We start from the raw sequence: 18998 nt of genomic DNA on the forward strand, positions 1-18998 counted from the left end.
ATGATTGCGTGTGTCTTTGAAAAATCTCGTTGAATGGTAATGATCTTTGACCATCAATTTGGATATTTATCTATCTTTTGGGTAATCTAAAACCAAACGATAAATAAATAAAAAAAAAAAAAAAAAAAGTGACTAGCGCGCCCTCCAACGTATAAATCGAAAAATTCCGAAGCAGGACACACAACTGGTTCCCTCGACTAGTTGAGTAAGATAATTGGAATCGGACATTGTATTTTCTAAGTGGCAGAACGTATCCCATGCTTCTGTCCTTCTAGAAACCATTACAAAGTACCAATCTGTTCTCGAGAATCAACAATACATGGCGCCTGCGCGAACAATAGACTCTCTAACAAGGTGGGGGGGAAGATATAATACAGGGAATTTATCAGAGACGTTTCCCACGTGACTAGCATAACCAGTCAGCGAGTTCGGGGATGTGTCAGAGGCATTTCCCACGTGAAAGTGACTAGCGTGACTTACGATCGTACATGTAGGGATTCGACCCGCTCGGGACCGTACAATAATTAAAGGGATGTGGATCGCAATTGCTATTTTAGCGAAATGTGTGTCATAAACAACACCATTACGTTTTTTTTTTCGCTTCAGAAAGTCTATAACTAGTACAGGGTCCCAGTAGAGGGATGTAGTTGTCCCGAGTGAAGTAAAATGGACAATAATCATTTAAAACGTGGTGATATTACGCTCATACAAAAAAAAAACAAAAATTAAACCAACATTCTTGCTGCTGACGTTTCAAGAATAATTGAATATTCCGTCATCAGGGATTTGAATTGCAAGGTTTGTTTTAGTTAATCTGAACATTCAAACAGCCCACCTCATATTCTCTCTCTCTCTCTCTCTCTCTCTCTGCCACGTACACCTCAGGATCTGACGGAAGTTGTCTCGGGCACTTCCGTTCCCTTTTGTGTTTGTTAAGAGTTAGCATCCGTAAGATTAGCTTTGTGGTTTTAGGAGTAATACGGTTGTTTTGGGGAACAAACCGTATTAAGAGTTCAATGCACATTATAATGGTCCCAATTTCTTTTAATGGACTAGGCACTGCACCAGCCATTATACGCCACAGAGGAGATGGACTTTATGGCTCTAGAGTGAGTCAAGATTTATAGAATACAAATCAGGCAACCAGATGAAACCACTTGAATCATTTTGCAAACATCATCTAATGGAAGCTGTCTGAGTCGAAGCCCATCTGCATAATCGCCGATGCTTTAAAGGATCGGAGTAATTTCTTTTATTCATGAAGATAAACTAAAAGTTCAATTTAAATGAAAACTAATAAAGTTAAACAAAAACTTAAGATTACACAGTTGACCTTTTAAATTGCCATTCTTGCAGTTCGGAGACAGGCCACCATGTCTAGGCCACCACGTAACTTCAAATTGTTTATCGAATTAAAATCAAAACTATTATTTAAGCCCTATTAAACATATTCAGAAAGCAACGGCTCTATCAAAATCTCAAAACCAACAACTACACGAAGTGGTCACTTTATTAGGTACAACTACTTTCTTTTCAAATGAAGCAATCCTTCAGTAAGAGCATTACGTGTTCATACCATGCGGTAGAAAGCAGGCGGGCAGATACTGTGTGATTCAGTGCGAGAATGGGCAAGGCGAAAGATTTCAAGTGATTTTGAAGGTGGCATGGTAGTTGGCTCCAGAACCCTGCTGTTATATCTCTTTTTGGAAGCCCTGCTGGGGTTTTTGCGTACGACCCCTCGGGTGTATCGAGATTGTTCCAATAGCCAACGGCGATCCCGTGGTGGGAAACTGCTCTTTGATGCAAGAGGACATCGGAGGCTGAAAGACTTGGGCAGGCAGGGTAGCAAAAAGGTTACAGTCAACAACCCATACAACAATGGTAACGGAAGAGGCATTTCTAAATCAGCAACGCGTCACGGATGGGGTACGGTACAGTGGAGGGTTGGAAAATTGCTGCCTGGTCTTACGCACCCCAATTCTTGTGATTTCATATTGATGGTGAATTGATGTGAGGAGGGAAAATAGCACGAATCCATGGACCCACCTTGCCAAGCGTGGTGGGGTGGCGAATGTTTTGGTGGTGCACATTGGGCATAGACTCATTATTAGTAGAGAAGACTGGAATTGTAAGTAACTGGTTACAGGAACATGAAAGTGGATTCAGACTACTGCGGTGACTTCCCCAGTCACTGGTTATAAATCCAGTTGACCATTTGAGGTGGATGGAATGAGCTCTTTGGATTAGAGATCCGCCACAATCCAATTTGCAACAACTGTGAGAAGAAATTGTGCGAACGTGGACCAGCGTCCCTTAGACACCCTTTCTATACCTTGAGTTCAAGCCTGTTCTGAAGACTAAATTTTGTTTGATTTGATTTGAATTTTTATGGCGCATTGGCAGCTAAGACCATAATGCGCCAAGTCACCTGAAGACTAAAGGGGAGGCTAATGTATGGGAGTGTATGTCCAGAGATATTTTCAAGTCCGAAACAAACAATCCGACTTTAAAATTTACCAAGTCTATATGGAATAAAAACAAAAATCCACCTGCCATTTTTTTTTTCGAATAATTGCATCTCGATTTTCATATTTCCTAGAGAAGGATGAATTCGTGTATTCTCAATTATAACCATGTGCCATATTACGATTTAGACATAATTTTCCTCTACACATTGTGCTATGGAAATTTTTCTTACTGAAATATTTTAAGGCTATTTTAGCGACTAGGTCAGCAAGAGCCTTTCCAACTACAGCACATATCCTGGACAGCATAATTCGAAGTTGCGCTACGTGTCCTAGTTATAAATAATAGCAACTGATACATCTGCATGGATACACGATACTCTTCCACACTCTGTGGTAAAGGCCTGCATTCGAATCCCGCTTCGACAGGAAAAACTTTTCTCGATTCCCCCATCCCTCCCCACAACATGGCCGAGTTAGGGAAGGGATTGCATGGTTTATTCCCTCCAAAAATCCCGAATTCCCTGAGATAAAAAGCAATAAACAGATCGATAACATACGGATTCCTCACAGCCTTTGTGTTTAACGGACTCTAAGCAACCAACTTACCCCTCCTCTCAAATAGCAGCCCCATAAGTCACTAAAAGCACAAAAAGCTGCTACTTCCCCCTCGATTTGTTTACCAATGGGACTTTTAACAACTTGTAAGACTACCATATATATTGATAGCCCTTTCATTTCTTCTTAAGAATCGTAGCATAAGAATCAATGAAGAATTGCCTCCCGCTAGACTCTTCGTTTCACCATGAAACTTTATTCCATAAATATCTACCTTTAAATTGCCGATCTCCTCTAATTTGAGCACAGTCTAATAAACCATTACCATCTTCATCACTACTACGTCTTTTTACATCTTTGGACTTCAGATGAGTCCAAACCAATAAAGAAAACCAAGTGAGTTTAGACTTCATGATACTTCATAACCAAGTGAGATTTTTCTATTACGAGTAGGGTCCTTAGAGAGATTCTCGGTCAATGGAATCAAGTTCTCCCACAATCTCTTTAGATTTATCCATCCGCTTCAACACTGCCACAAATAAAAACCGTCTAACTACAGTCAGGTTGGGATAATTCCCATAATTTTCATTGCAGCCTGCAGTCATTTCCGTGCTACTTTTAAGTCACATGCCATCTCTCCACGAGCCCTAATATTGCCACGGGAAACCAGGTGACTGCGCGATTATCTGCTCATAAGCAATTAGCCACGTTGAGAAAAACCCGTGTCTCGCGCTATTTCAGGTAAGGTTCCGATAACCTTTCCCACGGAAAGTAACTGATATCTTTGCCACTGTCCACTATAAAGTTTCAAAGATGTTTGTCTGCAGCAGGAAACGAGTTCACGTCACATACGCTGAAACAATTCTCCACCCAATTCCTTTCGCTAATTGACCTCATAATCCAGGAACGTGGGAAAAACTTCATAATGGCAAGATGTGGAACACAGATTTGGACAGATTCTGCGTGACAAGCTATAATTTTCGTTTTTTCTTCTTTCTCTCTCGATTTCGAGACACGCTGCTCTCGTTTAAATGGACCGAAAGTGGTAAACGTTTAAGATCTGCCCAACTTTTATCGTAGCTTCGGGGTAAATTCCGATTAAGGTTAAATATTGTCCAGTGTGGAAATTGGGACTTCACTACGAGGGCTGCCAATCTTAATATGGTTAACAGAAAACTGCTCAATGAAAAACATCGTTAAAAAGAGAGCCCCTGCCACTTTCAAGGGCATCGCATTAATACTAACACGGCAGTTAGTTGTATGTCGAAGTTCCCGGCAAAAAACTTCACCCTCAATGCCCGACTTGGTAATGTTGCTTACGCTTGCTTTTCTTAACTCAGCAGTGCCTTGAAGTGTCGCATACATGACACTAACCCTTTGTTCCCACGATGGCCACAAGAAAGGGTAAAAAAAAAAGAAGTTATTTCTTCTTTCTTTCGTTTTAAACAAACAACGTTTGTTTATTGGACTCCCCACTTCAAACAAGAAGCCGATTCGTGCTTTTCGCCATTCCTCTATTCTTGAGATAACATTTAAGAAAATTAAAACGTCCCTTTAAGATATCTCAGAGTTAAGTGGACATGAAAAAGAAAAAAAAAATCCGAATCCGGCACGTTTGTTTGACGTGATGTCGGCTTATCAAAAGACATTTCCTGTCCCAATAGCCGACAGCAACATTATGAGAGGATGTCTGTGGCCACTCGCAACTTTGTTATTTAATGAACGCTGCCTTTCTGTTCCATCCACATATCTTGTCCTGACGTCAGACGGACAAAATTAAACGCGAATAGAGAACGAAAAATGAGTACCCGAAAAATGTATCCCCCCCTTCCTCCCCCGCTGCCATCATATGCAAGAAAAATGACCGCTTAAGGGGATTAAAAAGCAGCCAATGAACGTTACTTAGTGTGGGTCAAAGCTGCCGCCCTCCTAAGGAAGCAGTCGGGTCTCGTAGCCTCTTAATGGCAATTCACGACACACTTCTTTGCTTTGTACCACGCGAAAAGGGTTGCTTTTAATGAAAAAAATGTACCAGCCACTGCACTCCAATCCACTCCACTCGAAAGCTTCGGAAGAACCTCTGTCATACATATGATGGACGTTGCTTCTTAAAATTGGTACTTGTTTCTTCGCATTTCTTATTTTCCCAAAAACCGAACAACGGTCTTTCTCTTATTGCTGACTGAATCCTAACACAAAAACACCTCATCATATTCGTTATTAGCCAATCTTCTCATCATATTTTTTAAAACTTTTCTGTTTATATTCATAAGGAATGAATACGATAGAAAGAATACGAGAACATAATCTATTTAGCAATCACAGACGCTTGGAACAGGGTAAAATTGTTTTTGGAATCCAGAAAATGGTTTTACTTCTTTTGCAGAAGTGAAATACCCGTGGCTATCTTGGTCGCCCCTAGGTTTTCGAAAATATGCTTCATACATATCAGGAGACTAAGAGCCACCTAAAATCCAGCGCTCACCTCTTTGAACCAGCGTAGTATTTGCAAACATAACAGGACAGGACATTGGAGAGAACCAGATTACTAGTATTCATAATAATCAAATTGGATGAAAACGAATATCAAAATTGTACTCAATGAGCCTAAATTATACGAGTACAGAAAAAGGCAACGAGATTGGTGAATGGAACAAAGGGTTGCTGTTACCAAGAAAAGCTCTGCAAATTGCAGTGTGTGGAGACTAGGCACTTGCGAGGTGATCTGATTGAAGTGTATAAGGCCTTGAATAGTTTGAGCAAGCTCAATGCTGATGGGATCCTTTCTCAGATTACGCACCTGATGGGGCATAAATTCAAATTGAAGAAAGAGGGTTGTAGAATGGATGTACAGAAACTTGCCTTTAGCCAGATGGTAGTTGATCGCTGTAACAAATTTCCGTATGTCGTTGTGGAAATTGATAGCTCAAATAAACTCAAGGGAGAACTGGACAAACTGTTGGAGCGAATGAATGGGTGAAATGGGAAGTTTTTTTTTTTTACTAATGCTGTATGAGCTTGCTTTCTTGAATCATATGCCCCCCACTAATGCTAATCTATGAAAGAAACAGAGAATTATCTGTTCCTCTTTTGATCTGATCCACCATGATATAATGGTTGAGTTAGAATTTGGTTGGAGACTGAAAGAATTATTAAAAGCCTCTTCAATCAAGGCCTATGTTGTTATTCGACCCCCCCCCCCTCTCTCTTTCTGTGCCACTATATTCGCCAAGATCGCGCTCTTTAAACCTCCTGGCACTCACCATATCTGAAACTAGAAGCACCCTTATATGGTAGTTTTATCTCGTAACATTCTTACCCCCCTCCCCAAATCCCCACTCTTCCGAGAGGTATAAATCGTCCTAATTAGCAGTAGCTATTACTGGAGATAGAATAGCGGTCTGAAACGAATTAGGCCTATCAGTTTTGTCTGCAATCCTGCACTCGTTGGCCTCAAGGCGAGCAGCATTCAATTTGAAAACATCGCAAGTTTTTTACAGGTCCGGTTCCCAGATGTAGATGGAAGGACCCGCTGTATTAATTTGCCTACTGTTCATCGCAGGACGCTCTTTTTGTCAAAGATTAGCACGAAACACGCCCTGTAATTTGTTTAAATAAGGGCTCCTAATAGATGCGAGTGACATGGCACACCCAATTATTTGTTTTACAGCACTTTTCTCTGATTGCGTCCATGCACTAATTTGGCAGATAAGAAATACGCCGGTGTTGAAATCTCACCTGCGAAAAGCGCGCAAAACGAGTTTCGCTACTCTTTTGTACACTCTTATAATTGTCGTTGGTTTTTCTGGTCTTATCAAATCATTCTCAAGCGTGTTCTTGTTGCTAACAGCGACTAACAGATGGCACTCGTGTAGCGTACAGACTGATACCACGAACACAGTTAATCATTTCTACTCAAAACAATTAGAGGAAAATATCTGCAGATCAACCTCTTTCAGGAACAAAGTCTGTGTTGTTTTGCAAACCTACATCAGTCTCATTTTTAGTCTATCGAAGCAAAAAGGGGACTTTATGAAAGCCAAAGAAATGTAGAAAGAGATAAATGAAAAATTTTAAGAATACAAAGTTTCAATGGTTGTTTTAGCCTTAAAGAATTGAAAATTTCCTCTATTGGTTTTCTTTAGCCTTAAATAATCGAAACTTTCCCCTTGGGTCGTTTGTTTTAGCCTTAGAGATTGAATTTTCCGCTTTAGCCTTAAATAAATCGAACTCACCTCGTTTGCTTAAGTTGGCCTTAAATGATCGAGTCTTTGCTTCGATTGTCCTATTTTGCCTTAAAGAAGATCTTCGATGGTGCTGTTTAGCCTTTAATGACCCTGTTTGGATTTGAATAAGTGGAACTCCTCGGCTAGCTGGTGGTTCTTTTAGCCTTCAATAATTAGATTACTCCTTTCTTTTCTTTCCTTTAGTCTTCCATAATTAGATTTATCCTTTCTTTTTTTTTAGCCTTAAATAAATGCATTTTTGATTCCCTTGTTTCTTTTAATCTTGGAAAACTGGATTTTCAGATTAATTTGACATTTAATACAAGATTAATAAGATAAGGATAATATGTATGAAAAGATATTTCTAATCCCCTAATCTTACGAATGATATTTATGTTAAAAACAAAAAAGATCCTCGAGTAGCACTTCCAAGTATAATCTACAACCTTAAGATTAAGAAAGGAAATGAGCGCTTCTTCGTGCTGTTTTTTCCAGCCAGTTTTTTTAGAGAACGTAGAGGAAGGAAGAAGTCATTGAAGTGGTAGAGGATCTTATCTTGAAACGTATGTTTCTTGTATACATTTGTTAGGAAATACATTTATTATAACTCAATAAAAGGATTCCTGTTTTGTAATTTAGACCGAGAAGTGGTCCTCTGTATTGTTCAAGAAGAAATTTTTCCTTTCACCACTCGTACGTCCATGGATTACTTTTCTGCACGCATTTCAGATGGATTTCCTTTCATCGACAGCTCTCGGGGTATTAGATTACTAGCAGCAATTACAAGTGATGAGAGCTAAGAATAAAGAAATGGTGCCAAAGATTCCTGAAATAATCGAGCAATTGATGCCAACGAGATGGCGTTATCAATAGCTTTCTGTTTTGTTGGCACGCATTTCCGTGTAAAGGTGCGTGGTAATTGGATAAATAACAATAACACATTTTGGAGACGGAAACATTTGAAAACTCTAAAACACACCACGATGATATATGCACGCAGCAGTTTTTGAAGTTTTGTCACGCCATTTTATCTAAACTTTTAGAAGGCGTGATTTATTTTTGAGAGGAAGATTCGTCTCTTAACGCTTCTGTAATTCAATTACATTAAAACCGTACGACAGTGATTGACAACGGCTTCAATTTGAAGTCCCCTTTTCTCTCGTCTCATTCTTACAATCGGCCGTGAGTAAGACGCCTGCAGAAATGGAACACTCAAAGAAAAAAGCCAGCCGAGGAAAGGGAAGTCAGCCAAAATCAAAATGCACAAACATTTGCCTACAACGCGCGGAATTCGGCTAAGAATCGCATTAGTAAAATCAGGAATAAAGTAATTAACCCTAATCGCATTAAGGATTAAATATAAGTGGACGTGGCGTGCGAAAGAAATTGGATGTTTGTGGCAGAAAAACCGGCGAACGAGTTTTTATTTTATTTAATTTTTTTTTTTTTTTGTTCCAGCCTTAAGGCTAAAGCAAGAAACTCGGCGGTATACTCTTAGCCTCGAAACATTATTTTACCCTTAAATTTAATGAAGGTTTTTTTTTAGCCTTCGATTGTTATTATTTTACACTTTGATTACTGCTTTTCTCCCCTTCCATCATTATAGTTCTTCATCCTTCAGTTGCTTTTCCATTCGATTGATATAATCCTTTTACCCTTCCATTGTTGCTTTTTCTCTTCGATCGTCGTATTTCCCTTTTGTCCTTCGATTGTTATAGTTCCTGTTACCCTTCGGTTGTTGCTTTTTTTTTTTTTTTTTCTCTTTCGATTGTTATAATGTATTTATTTTTTTCCTTTCCATTGTTATACAATAGTCGCTTTTTCCTTTTGATCATTGTAGTTCCCGTTTACCCTTCGATTGTTATGGTTCCTGTTACCTTTCGATTGTTGCTTTTTCTTCTCGATTATTATAGTCTTCTTTAGTTTGTTATCATTTCTTACTGTTACCCTTAAGGCTACTAGTATTTTCTTATTATTATATTCTTTGCAACGTATCAATGATTTTACTAATAAAATAATTTCAACAGATGCCTCTTAACTAGCTAGATGCTTGTAAATTATAATTTTGATGCGAAAGCTTTTTGGAGAGAACTGTCTTCCCTACTGTTGACACTAATATGGACTCATTACCACCCGGCCTACCCAATTTACAAATTATAATTTTATCACTTCGTGCGATTAACTAACTAATAGTAAATGGTGTCGATTATCTAAAACTCTATTCATTGCTGCTCCACCCTGAGCCTAAGGACTGTAACTACCCATTACACTTATCTTAAAGTTCACTAACCTCTGCGGGCTATACTTTCAAATAAAAAAAAATCTCACGCTTCGATAAGTAATTGTATGATTGATTTTAATGTGAATTAACGATGCTGGGCACACTCAGCTAAGGTTTACCGGCGTTCGGGTAAACAGGGGTCAGTTTCCGTGGACGGAGATGACAAGTACGTGTTGGTTCAAAGGGTGGCGAGACACACGAAGGAACAAAAGGAACGCAGTGTGCCCAACGTGTCAAGGAGTACAACTGGGTGGCTAACAGTGGATTGTAATGAGAGTCAGGCACCATCTTAGACCTTTTCTCTAGGACGGGTTATTCCTGCTGGTTTGTTACAACGTCAACCTTACGTTGTACGTTGAGATACCACATAGAGATGCCTGTCGACATCTATTGGTGGAGCAGTGTGACACGTGGCTCCCGAAACTTGCGGCTCCACTGTTCGTTTCTGGTACCTAATGTCGGCGCCGTAAGGACTGCTCCAAAGGGACAAGCCGACTGGTGGCGGCTGTTCGGTGCGGGTAGACAAGTAACGGATACAGCTGCCACAGCTTCCTATCGCCTAACAATAGGACCGTGTCAATTACTAAGGTTACCTCACGTGAGATTTCTGTGGCGTCACTCGACTGGATCGGACTTCGAAGCAAGTGTCAGGTTTGCCGAGAGAGTTTCGAATCGGTTATTTGCGATTTGTGGCTGCTTTTCCAGATTTTGGAATTGTGGGGAGGAGGGGGGCTATTCTGTGGTTCTTGGCCAGCTAGTTTTCCTTTTATTTTATTATTTTTTTTAATTGAAAATACACCATGTGAATGCTGTAGTTTTTGCGAAATGTGGATGAATTCTGAGCTCAGGTATTTTGTGACATCAGGGGAGCGCAGAGGGGACATATGCTCCATTAACCATGCGCATAAGTGTCCCTAGGTCTATCCTAAAAAAAAAAACACTCAAAAACCTAGTCTTCATGCCCTCCCCTCCACGATGATACCTGGATACGACTGTGTGTGACAAAGGATAAAGTGAGACTGGCTTCTTCGGGTCTTCCCCCCACCTCCGAGAAGTTAGGAAACCCTGTTGGTATAGAGAGAGAGTGTGTACCAAAGCTTTAATTATTATTGTTCAGCAGCAAAACGAAGCTTATAAATGGACTGATGTTAATTTATGGTGTTTGCAAGCAAAGTATAGATTCCTAGCAGAACTGTGATTCTCAATCAGTGATTGAAAATCGCAGGTCTGTTGGAAAAACTGAATCACAAGTCAGCAATCGTTTTAGGTTGCTGTTGTTGCAGTGGAGCTTTAGGAGCGTCAGCCATATTGCTCCCTGTATTGTATATGTTCTGAGGTCAAATTCGTCCACGAATTTGAACTGTAAAATCTCTCTGAACTGTGAAGAAACTCGGTCTGTGTCACTCTATTCTGTGAACCACGAATTCCTATAATGTAGATTAATGTACGGAGAAGTGGTTCACATGGTATCTGTTCCTGGATTGGACTTTATTGATTCAATTTTGATATTTTGTTACAATCATTGTTGTTATTATTTTGTTATTATATTCTTACTATGTCTTATTATATGTATCCATGCGAAATCACTAGCACCATGCCGTGATGGATACATTGTATCGTACCTTTACGTACAATAAAGATTAATGTGTATTTTTTGTTTGCTGGATGAAAAACTCACTGTCCGGGAGGTAAAACCATGCTATTCTCGCCTGAGGCCGACTAACTGGGCCACGTTGTGAAAAAGACCAATAAGATCCTACCAACTGTGCTGCTCACGAGTTCCCCAGGCTATAAATCCAATTGCAAACTGTTGCAACCAATGTCTAATAGAAGCAGATGAGCAAATAGAATTGGTCTGTTTTATTGTAAATGTGAAAGAAGTTTCTCAGCAACGTTTTTTTCGATGCTCCACTCTTAAAACTATCTGATTACACGTCACTCTGCCGGTTCTCTAATTCGCGACCTCTCAGTGGACCGTGATGAACTCTTTCCTTCGTGCCTCGGCACTCCTCTCTGCCGTTATTTAAGGCTAAAAAGTAGCAACAATGAAAAATAGCGGCGCTGTCGGCAAACAATGGCAGCACCACTTCACGAACTATTCAGCAGAGCTCGTGAGATGCTTCACGCGACACATTGTTAACCAAACATACTGAAAAGAGAGACTCAATTAAAGTCCTTTTGTTTGTTTGATCAAGGAACGAAGTACGCTTGTCTTGTGACCTTGAATTTCAGGTAGTGGAGTGCGGGTCACGACGATGTCCAAGTGTAGCGTTCCTGTTTCGCACGCATTGGTCTGTCTCCTCGTGAAGCACACCTTCATTAGACAGCGGGAAGAGACTGGCAACATTCCGTTCTTCGCACGTTAATGGATAGACCCGGTCTTCCAGTGAACCTTTTAATATCCCACGTTCTTTGGACGCCGAGCGAAGGGGGTGAGCCGGGAGTTTTAACTGATCGATGGGACTGTCGTGAAGACAGACGCTTCCCTATCTTCTCTTCTCTTCTTATGTCGGCAGTGTTGGTTTTAGGACATCGAAGAATGACAGTTCGTTCCGGCGGTATCTTGTCATATGCCCATGGTAAACGGATGATGCTGCTTAGCTCACAAGAGGCCTCGTTTTACTGCTTCGTTTAAATGTAGACGGACAATAGAACCCGTCGAAAACATCGGCAATCTCCCACCCGTTTATTTAATACAACCTTAAAAATGTATTATTTTCAATTCTTTCCTTTTTCTATCCTTGAAGTTTTTGAGTTCCTATAAAAGCGACATTTTTTTTGATCCACAGAGTTAGGCTCTTTTGGATATGTTCCGTCCATCTTGGGGCTATTTGCACCTCTTTATCTTGTTTGTAACCTGTTTGGTCCTCTGAGGAAGGAAACTCTATCATCCGAGGCTGAATAAGTTGATGGCCTTGTGAAAAGTCTTCGCTAAAGCAGAATCATTTCGGTTTTTCATCCAGAAAACCATCGAAGTTGTGCAGACATAATACAGCATTAAGCCACATAAAATTTAAAACTGGACACCAATGATACCAGTCCTGAAGGAATTATTTTAATCCATGAATTTTGAATATTCCTCATAATGCATTCTGATCGTTATGAGGAATATTTTACAAAGTTGAATTTCTTTTTTGCCATTTTCCGGCTACTTCAAGAGCCAAAAATAAAATATAAACGGCTGCACCTACCTTGGTTGTAGAAGCTGGAAAGGGACTTCTAATGGGATGATTCTCTACAGTCGTGGGACGAAAGTGAGCTATTAGGTGGGGTGAAGATGTCCAATTCTTCAGGTTGTAGGCCGCTAACAGAAACAGAGAAAACAGGTAATTGATATCGGACAGACAGCAGATGCTGCAATACACCTTCGATGTTGACAGCTTCCTGTCAGGTCCATAATGGCTTCCAGAGATAAGAAGAGGATCAACCCATTACAAGGGTCGCGGGATGGTGCAACTTATAATTTCGCTCCATCATTACACTCGATGTATAGATAGACCCGCCGCTTTATCTTCTGCCAATATCGCCGTTACATCGTCTGCTCAGACCAATTCACACGCAACAGCATCGGAGTGTCAGGAAAAAACACGGAGATAAGCGGTGTGTCCATGTCACAAACACGAAAATGCGGGGAAACTTATCCGAAAGGAATTAGGCTCGGAACATTAGCCTAATTAAATTCCGAACTCAACCCATCAACCCATCACGTGATACTTATCTGGCGACATCACGTGCAGCTGCAGCGTACAACGAAACGGGCTTAAAAAGCCTTCCGTTATCAAGTGGGAAACACTTAGGGGTCAGAAGAGTTAATTGAATAGCGAGATGATGACTGTGCCATCGAGATGCGCTACAAAAATTGCCGATTCTCTCGCACCTGCGCATTTGATTCTTGCTCTAAAAAAAATCCAACATTCCTGTTTACTAGACCGCCTAAAATTAACTGATGATTATCCCAGAGTAGTCTAGAGGCCTATCAGTAAATAAGTTTTTGTTTATATTCTTATAGGCTTTTAGGAATCTGTGCAGAAACTTCCCTTAAGTAGGCTTGAGCCATAGGCAAAATGTCGGTCTATTTCTTTCAACATTTGGATTTCTAGTTTGACCATATTTTTCGCTAGTTTAAAGCCCCCTCCTCCCCCACTACGAGTCTCCAAAGTCTGTTGTACAGTATTGTGGGGTACATCGTTTTTGAACGAAGAATAACAGCTGAATTACAATTTTCTGAGGTCAGTTATTATTGGACTCGTCCAGTTCTTGGAAATGTTAAGTCTTGCTTCTGTGGCAAGGTGTTTACAGTTATCCTTGAATTATAGAAATAATTTAAATCTTATCGAAGAGAAATTGCTCGAGCAATATATAAAATAGTACTTTAAATCTTCCTCTAAAATATTGCGGTGGAGCAAATATCCCACGAACCAAACTGGCGAGGTCACATGCCTGTCATCATTGGACATGGTGTGTTGACAGGGGAGAGTGATTTACAGGGACTGTCTGTAAATTATTGGGTAAGACGGGAAAGGAAGTAAGACGGAGTAGTAATGCATTCGATCCACGTACTACGAGTTCTGTTACGGACATTGGAACTGCTGTCATTAACTGAAAGATCTACTGGAGTTGGACTGTCCATCGCTGAACATTCCGAACTGCCTGAATACCTTTCGACTAATTGGCTACTCCCCAGTAACCCGCTTTCAGGTAACACAGAGTCATTAGCCATCTATTATGGATGCAAGTCTGTGTGGACTCCAGCAAAAGAAGATATGAAAACACGGACTCCATGTAAAAGAGGTCCTGGATGATTTCGTTGAAGGAAATTGTAAAGATACTTGATTGCTGAATGCTTTTTTTTCGGTTTATATTCGAGTATAGTCGTATAAGGATCCAAGAGTAATTTGTGCACTCAAATATAATAAAATAAGAGAAAACGAACAAATTTAAAAATATCTAACTTACCCAGAATTGAGGATTCGTTTAATCTGAACATTTTGGACAGTAAATCTATGAATAGGCATTTTTATATTAAATATTTCGCTTTATAGAGTTTCAGAAAACCTAAAATTTAAATAAATTTACAAGGACTGGATGCCCGAACAGTTCAATATAAATTATAAGTTGCTTAGACTTGAAAGATGTCCAGTAGCTGCCACTACAGTCGAAAATGACATGCGCACTAACTGAGAGTCAGATTCACGAGCTGGCCATTGTCATGCTAATAACCATTTCGCAAAATCAACATATAACAGTAAAAATATCAACAGTAGAGGGCGTGGCGCTCCTTTTGGCTTTCAATGGCCATAAACGGAAGGAAGAGTTAGCGTTGGTATATTGGAGTGTTTGTTATGCAGACAAGCTGGAGCTGAAGACGCAGGCCCTTTTCTATAAGCTTAATTTATGTTCGTTGTCAAAAGTAATGTGTAGAGGGGGCTTTCCGCGAGAATAAACACGAGCGTACCCCCAGTGTTCGGTCTTTAAACAACAAAGGGCGAAAGAATTGACGATGCCCTGAAATCTGGGGCCCTTTGAGAATGAAGTCGTAAAATATGTACCTCTCGAGATATTCAGATGAAAATTAAGTGGGACGATTTAACTCTGCGCTCGTAAAGTCGTCTGGGTAGCGTGTAAATATATTGAAGATCGTATTTGGGGATTTGCCTAAGGTGCCCTTAATTGTATTTTTTATAAATTTGTATTATAAAGTTGGGTAACGTTTAATTGATAATTTTTATTGTGGGAGAATCGGTTACGTGCTCACAAGAAGCCACCATCCGCTTAATCATCACCAATTTACAAGTTGATTGAAAATTATGAAAAATACTACTCATTTTTCATGATTTTTAAATGCTATAAAGTGCAAAAATGATTTTGATCTTGCAACTCTAATTGGCAGTATTGAAACATCCTGCAAATGCAGACTGTTTCAATTAAAAGACACCCAGCATCTGTCTTCTCTTATTTTTAGGTTTTAGGACCTTTTCTGTAGCATTTGGACCGAAATTTTTAAATTTATTATTAAAATTAAACAATTACTGTTTAAATTTTGCCATTTTTTATTAAAATTTTGCACAATCATCTGCTTTTTTCTCTCAATGGAAAAGTTGTTCCCCGTCCTCGGTATAATCTAAAAACGTCATGGGTGTAATTCTGAAATGAACGTAAGCCGATTTTATTTGAGGAGAACGGGGGTGGGGGAAAAACAGTTGTGGCATAAAAAAATACGCGACTCGTACAACTACTGTGGTGGAAATTATAAAACTCTAATTTCTATAATTAAAAGAAAAGTTTTGAGTTTAAAAAAAAAGCCCCATGATATATTTTTAGTCTTTGCTACATTCAGTTTGACTCCGATATTCTCCCCTACCCCTTCTGCGACCCCTGTTAAGTCATTAAATACCTGCTATTCATCTCTCCCCACTTATAAGCAGTTGTATGCATAGTTTTCTCTTAACAGCCATCCAGAATTCCAATGCTTATGGCCAGCGAAATTAACCAGGGGAAGATTAGCGCAGCCTCATCATTATATCTTTCTTTTTTTCCTTGGTCCTAATGTCATGGCAACAACAGCTTTCCCGTTGAACTCCGTACAAGTGTTGCATGTTGTGCGCCCTGAGCAGGCTGCTATGAAAGGTTATTTGCAATTAAAGAGAATTATTAGTGGCATAAAAGTCGACAGCAGAATCCACGACTCGCATTCGTGGTGCGTGCGTCACCAGGCCCAGCGAAGGAGCGCTTCTCTGTGTTAATATCACGTATAATGGGGTCGCCAGTTCCAGCTAAGTTGGCGTCACACTTGCTCCGGAGTCATTGACTTATGTGGCGTCCTCCCTGCCGAACACTTCATTTCGATAAGGGATTAGACCGAGGAGGAAGAGATTGCGGGATAAACGAAGAAGCGATGGTTGGAGGTCTGGAATGGAAACTTTTATTCCAGATCCCCCAAAACCTCAACAGAAACCATACACACGAATGACTTTAACTGTTGTGTTGACCCTATCGGCCATATTCTTTTCAGATGACTCTTGTGCAACGTTTCTGGATTCGCTTTGGTGTTCTGTCCATCATGCTAAAGAAAGTAGATCCATACGTAAAATAGCAATGCTTTTTTGGTTTTTCCTGAGGCTCGGTCTTTCGGCCTTTGTTCGCTGACCATGTGTGGTCCAGCGGTTATCTGCAGAGTGTGTTTAGTGTCAAACGGCACTAGGGGTTTCCCCCATCTCCGCGTGCTATACATTGTGGGTGTGAAACAGAACACTGTCAATGCCAGAGGTTTAAAAGTATATGGATTTTGTATTTGTGTAGTGTCGTGTACCGTTGTTCATCTGGTCATTTAGCCGCTGGGCCCCTAATGAGACCCAACGTTGCCCCACTCCGCCCCGTGGAGGCAAACCAGGTACACCACTGTTATACTTATTTGCTCTGGCAGGTCCTGCCACCTAATTTCCTGAGATTTCTGTAGCAAGGACCTTAAAAAAAAAAAAAAAAAAAAACACGCTATAGATAGTCAGCCAAAACAAAGGGAGTACTAGTTGGGCGATTTGATGTTAAGTTTTTGGATGTAGGGCTCAAGCAATTTAGAGTTGATTCGGACGCTAGTTGTAAGTTAGAGAAGGAGAGGGAGACTGAAGATTGGGGGGAAAAGACAGAGATACGGGGTCCATAGAGAAGATGACCCCAAGTCAGTGGAGCAGGCCCATGCCCCACCAGAGTGAAAAAGAGGGGTGGCGAGGGGATGGGACACCAGGGATAAACTCACCCTCCCGCCGGGGAGAGGAGGCAAAGGACCACGCAAGGGAGCGTAGCTAGGGAGGCCTAATGGCAGCAGCTGAGCTGAGCTGAGCTGTGCTGGTGGGTTCTGGAACGAAGGAAGAAAGGAGGTTTTTTTTTTTTTTTTTTTTTTTCTCCTGAGAGGACTGTCATATCCAGGAAGTTTCTTACTTTAATCTTCAATGGGTGGTGTTTGGGTGCCTAACCCGTCTAGCAGTGAAGACAGACTGCGCAAACTCGGTAAAGGCGGCGTAGCGCTGCTCGTCCATTATAATCAGGTGCTCACAATGCCGGGGATTTTCTTGGATTTTAGTGGCAAACCTTAGCCGGAACTCGTCATATTCATGGCAATCATACATTACGTGATCCCACGTTTCTTCACTCCTGCAGTGACACAGTGGATCATCTTCAATGCCTAGGGATGTTAGCTTTGCTTTAAAAGGTCTGTGGCCTGTCAATAGAAATGTAGTATGGAGGCCTAGTGAGTACCAGGGAGGACGCTTTGGACTTATGAGGTTCACAGAGTGAATGAACTTTTTGGTTATTAATCCTTTATTGGTGGTGTCCCATGTCTATTGCCAGGTCCTGTGCATAATTTCAGAGATTCTCTTCCTTAATAATCGGCAACTGTCTTTTGCAGCTTCGACTTCCAAGGGTGGGAGGTGAACACGTGCTCTCTGAAATGTTTTACGAGCTTGGTGGACTCTCTTCCTCATGTTTTGTGGTTCAGCATTCCACCAAGGGACTGCGTTTTTGAAGGACCTTCTCTTGGGGATTGCCATAGCACAGGCCTCTTTGATGGCCTTGGAGAGGGAAACTGCACAGTCCTCAGAGGCGATGTGATTCAGTTGTGAAGAATCTTCATGAAGTCTTCTTACAAGTTCGGCTTGAAAACGTGGCCAGTCAGCTTTCTTTGTGCAGAATCGCACTATATCTCTTAGTATTGGCGGAACGCGATCCACAGAGCGGCCAAGAGAATAGGTGATCGCTGTGTGGTCAGAAGTGGTCCATGCTTCATTAACCTTCCACTTGAACTTTCCAGAAATAGTCGGCGTGGTCAGGGTGATGTCGATGGTACTTTCCCAGAGGGTGCTACTGTATGCGGGGAGATTTCCAGGCTGGTTGAGTACTTGTAGTCTGGAAGCAAGGATGAAGTTTTCAAGTTCCTCCCCATTTCGAGTGACCGTACGATCAGGTGGTTGACTATGCCACAAGGGGGAGCGACAATTCGCGTCCATGGCTATGAGTAGCTTACCCCTTGGGAGAAGGTCAAGTGCTGTTTGTATTAGGGCGATCGCAATTGAGATGTCTTCACCAGGTCTGCTATAGAGTGAGAGCAGATGTAAGGATCCCATGGCAGTAAGAATTTGAGCACAGGCACTAAGGGATGTACAAAGTGGAGCTACTTTAGTTACAGAGATTTCAGTGTTACTGACTAGGATTGCGGCCCGTGTTGCATCTGTAGTACCTTGAATGATTTTGTATGAAGCTGGATAACCTGTGACCTTACCCTTGTAGGCATAAGGCTCCTGGAACATAATTATGTCAATATTTTCTTCCTCTGTTTTTAATTTAATTTGCTCAACCACCGCTCTGGCATGCTGTGCATTAATCTGCAAGAAATTCAGCTTCTTCTGTGTTGGTGGTTGGGTGGACCGTCTATCCATAATTGGTTCCATCTTGGTATATTCCCTTAAATTTTAT

This window comes from Mastigoproctus giganteus, chromosome 10, assembly GCF_048544385.1.
Source record: "Mastigoproctus giganteus isolate SK-2022 chromosome 10, ASM4854438v1, whole genome shotgun sequence".
Classification (NCBI taxonomy): domain Eukaryota; kingdom Metazoa; phylum Arthropoda; class Arachnida; order Uropygi; family Thelyphonidae; genus Mastigoproctus; species Mastigoproctus giganteus.